Below are 5,026 nucleotides of genomic sequence, written 5' to 3'. Positions count from 1 at the left end.
CAATCAAACCCTAACTTAGATATTTATTGTCTTAGATGTTTATCTTTGTCTCTTTAAGCTATAGTATATGGAGGACCAACTCTGCCATTTTAAAAATAAATACAGAAATAACTAAATGCACCATAAATAAATAAGTATACAATAATTGCCCCCCAAAATATAATAAACAAATAAATGTAGGTAGAAATTAAATTATATATCTCTTTTAGTTAGCTTCTTTATTTATTCACCTTTGTAATAATTACCTTATTTATTAATTGTCTGTTATAATCTTCAACTTTATTTATTAATTAATTATTTTTATAGTAATTATTTATGGGCATGTTATAACATTTTTGTCTGTTTTATACTTACCTTCTATTTTTTTTACCCTATTTATTTTTTAAATGCTATTTAAATGCGTTTTTACAGCCTGTCATTATGCAAATGAGGAGGGGGCGTGTCTTGGAGGGTCACTTTCTGCCCATTGGTTGGTTAGCATTTTACTGCAATTAAAATATGCTTATTTATTTATAGAACATTTACATTTTTATGTATTTATTTTAATATGGTAGATCTGGTCATCCATAATATGCGCCACCTGCACGCCCTTCCTCTATACAGGGGGTTCCTGACCCCTAGGGGGGCATATTACATGTAGCCACATAGTATTAAGTAAAACTGACATTTTAAAAGTTATATATATCATTTGGATCTATTTCATTCTTTTTCTTTACAAATTCTGTTTTACCAATTATTTTAAAAACAGTAAGGTGATAGTGTCAGTGGGATTAAGATAGGATCCCAGTTTAATCTGCTAAATGTTCTTTTCAAAAGAAATTGCTCTCATTTTTACAGCTGAATTTATCAGTTTTTCTTGAGTTCTAATTCAGATTTTATAGAAAACGGTCATCTTAAATAAAAATTCATCAAAAATATGTCAAATTCCTAAATTATGGGAAAGCGGGAAAAAGCTCCATCTACTGGATCTCTGCTGTACTGCACCCAGTAGAAAAAATTTCTGATTCTCCTTCCTGGTATTTCAGAAAACAGGATCAAACTTTCCACGGTGACAAAGCTTTTATTTTATGGTCTCATATCAGCAGAAAGTGCTGGAATTTAAGAACTTGATTCACAAACTTCCTCTCCACCCAGTACGGCATCCAGGGGCGGGTTTAGGAAATGTGGGGCCCTAGGCAAAGACAGGCAGGGGGCCCTCTGAATGAGGGAAATGTTAATAGAATAGACATCCATTATCTGTTCTAGGTTGTGTCCCTCTCTTCTTGTCCCTTTTCTTCTTGTTTTCCTCTCTATGTTTTGTACTCAGCTGACTTTTCATGCTGTCTCTAAAGGAATGAAAGATTTTTTCCAAGCACTAAGCTCACTTAGCTGATTGCTCCTTCCTGTGTTTCCAAAAAGGCCAAAGTAAATAACCCAGTCCTTCTTTTCACTGTAGACAAGCCATGATCTGCTTATCTGTTCTCCATTTTTCATTTGGATGAAATAATAGCTGCATGAATCATGACAGCAGACAAGATAGAGGAGAGCAGGAGGCGGGGTTACCAATCTACTCGCTCTGGAGAGCAGAGTTCGCTGCTTTTAGATGTTGTCTCCAAAGTCTCCAGTAGCAGAAAAAAGTCTCTAGATTTGGCGCTAGGAGCTTTTTAGAAATCAAAGTGCTAGAGGGGTCTGAAAAGTGGCTAAATATAGCGACTAAAGCGCTAAGTTGGCAACACTGCTCTTTGCATGGTTTGTTTTCAAATGGTTTGCTGCTGTCTGTTTGGACCTTTCTGAACATGTGCAGCAAATGGACTGATCCAATATGGCGGACACTGAAGGGGGGGGCTGAGACACACTTAATATTATCAGCGTTCTGATGGCATTTTAGCCAAAGGATTTTTATCAAAAACATAATTAATGTGCACAAATAAGGAATAGTTGTATTAACCAGACATGGAAACAGAGTTTTATGAGGCCCCCAGGAACTTGGGGCCCCATCCTAGTATTACCTAATGGTAAATCTTTCCCTGGTTTACACCCACCATGAGTTAAAGAGGATTTCAGGTAAATTGTTTTTGGAACTCAGTCTATGGGGGTCCATTTGTGACATGTCAAAAATAAATAGTTTTGTATTATTTAACCTGTCATGGTGATAACTATATATAACTATATATAACTATATATATATATATATATATATATATATATATATATATATATATATATATAGTTCCAAACTAATTTTTTTTATTATAAATATTAATAAAATGAATTTCTTCAGGACCAGTTCACAACACGTTAACAGAGGTGTCTCTACTAGGTCATCCAGTCAGATTGGTTCCGTTTTCTAAGGAAAACCAGCTAATTGCATAAATTAAGTAATACATGAGATAAATGTGAAAATACTTCTTTAAAATATGAACCACCAGAATAACGGCAGAATAACCCCATAGAATTTGGGTTTGTTCTCTTTGAACTTCCACAAATGGCAGCCTTTGTATTCCTGTTTAATATGAAACCAGTGTTTTTATTTCTGACTTCTAAATTTTGACTTTGTTAAACAAATGTAATATTTTATGCACGTATGGCACTAAATATGGACCCTAGGGTTTAAAAGATTTGTTAAACTAAAAAAAAAACAAAAAATAAATTTTAAAATGAAGAATTATTTTGCATCAAGTGTTTTGGTAAAATATTACCTCTGCATTTTGTAGTTATTTCTTCAAAATCTAAAAAAAGATAACTAAGATACAAAATTTCAATTTAACAAATATAAAACAGAAAATATCTTTACACTACTTTTCAAATTGTAGTTTTTTTTTCTTTCTGGGTTTATTTTGTTTTTAACAAATTTAAACTGGAAAATAAAATCTGGAAAATAGTAGGAAAAATCTTAAAAATAAATAATAAAAAGCTAAAACAAGGATTATGGTAAAAGTACTTTGAAAAGATTATTTTTGCTGTCAGATCTTTATTTTTTTTAAGTTTTAGAGTAAACTTTGTGGCCCGAAATGAGCTCCATAAGGATGAAATAGAGGTGATTATACAGTGATGTTGGCCAGAGAGGCATTATGGAGATTGTTTTTGCTCCATAAAGTTTGTTAAAAACCAACTTTTTTTTTATTTTTTTTACTATTTTTAGATTATATTTTAGTTTTTCTTTCACGTTCAAACTGCTCAGTTCCATCAGTTTCAAACGAAAAGTTAAAACAAAAATTTTTATCTGGAAAAATATCTCATCAATTCAGGTTCCCATCGTTAATTTAAAAAAAATATTTTTTTCTAAATATAGAAAGTTATAAAAAACTATATATATATACCTTTAGATTAAAAAATAAAAACGGTTTAGTTAAATTCTCAGTAAAAAAAATAAAAGTAGTGAACAACATTTACGCTCCATATTTAACTCCATACTTTCTATTCTCTCCTCCTCTGGCTTTATCAGGTCAAGATGCCATTTTATGTAGAAAATGTTTAAAAATAACAGCACGTCTGGATTTAAATACTTTGGTTCAACTCGACGTTTGAATAGAAATTATTTCTAAAAACTTTAACCTTCAGGAAACAAGTTTCTTACTAAATGGACTTACCTGAAGTTTTTAGCTCTGAGCTCATTTAGAAAAATGATCTAATCTACAAATTGGCATCTTTTTTCCACATCAGCAGCAGATTTTATTTAAAAGCTTTAAATTTGAAACATTTGACTCATATAAAACCTCATCCTGAAGAATTCCTCCATCTAAACCAGGAAGGACAATCACCTGCGAGACAGACGGACATTTTCAGACCGTCTCCAGCCGCTGTTTTTCCAGAATTTTATTACATATATCTTTTTTATTATGTACAGAAAAAGACAAGTTGAAACTGTGCAGTGAGACAGAAACCGAAGGGAACAAGCCAAACGAGACAGAAAAAGTGACATGACAGCGATTAGCTGGTGTTTCTTTAGCTAACACCTTCTACAGAGCGCCTGCTGCATTCAACTACTGGAAAGCAAGAAAAAAAAATGTGCAAAATGACACAAAATACCCCCCCCCCCCGATCAAAGGAAACCCGAAACAGAAGTAAAAAAAAAGCCAAATCACATTCATGAGCCAAAGACTCCAGTCCCCGTCCTCCCACCTACAGATCAGCCTGATCCTTCCTAAACACACAGGATTCAATGAAAGAACACCAACAATCCGTCGCCTGGACAACAGAGACAGGCAACAAAAACAAAAACAAACAAACAAAAAAACGTGCGATCAAAGATCCACGCGTGAGAATAAGACCGCTTTGCTGTGGGATTCTTGTTCTGCACCGGCGGCGGCGGTGAGGACGGCGTGATGCCGTGATGGAGAGATGCACTTTCTTCCTGCTCTGTACACTTTATGCTCAACATCCAGAGTTTTGGTTTTTAAGGGAGGGGGGGGGAGGGAATCAGAAATCTTTTTTTTTTTTTTATTAAAAGTCAGGGAGTTCATATCCGGTCGTCGATCCCAGACCAGTCAGTCCCTGAAACTCCAGATGAAGTCGCCGAGGCTGCAGAGCTGCTAGCTAAGGGGGGGTGGGGTGGGGGTGGGGGGTTCTGTTCACTTTAGCGGGAAAATATTTTTATGTTATTTATTTTTTGTTCAGCAGCAAGATTCCAGTTTTGATTCATAGCAGGAGGTCCTGAAACAGCTGCAGGCATCAGAACAGACTCCTAACTCACGGATACGGCGGCGCTAACATCGGTCGGGGACATCGGAACGTCGCCCAGTCTGATCCGATCGACGCGCTCCGGTTGGCTGGAAGCAGATCAGATCGGGATGAGTATGGAGCTACATAGGGGCCATAAAGTTGAGTCTACATTTTTTTTTTTTTTTTTAAAGTGGGAAAAAAATTGTAGAAACTGAAACACAATTCGGAAAACAAAAAAAAAAAAAAAGCAGTTGGAACTACATCATTTTTATAACTGAAATGATTTAAAAATTGTGTAACAGAAGAAAAAGTCTTTGAAACTACTTCTCAGATTCATTTTTTTACTCCAGTATCAGATCTGTTTTCCATTTTTTTAAGTTATATA

The sequence above is a fragment of the Cyprinodon variegatus genome, unplaced genomic scaffold (genome assembly GCF_000732505.1).
Source record: "Cyprinodon variegatus isolate N-32 unplaced genomic scaffold, C_variegatus-1.0 Scaffold750, whole genome shotgun sequence".
Classification (NCBI taxonomy): Eukaryota; Metazoa; Chordata; class Actinopteri; order Cyprinodontiformes; family Cyprinodontidae; genus Cyprinodon; species Cyprinodon variegatus.
Note: the sequence above shows the minus strand (reverse complement) of the source record.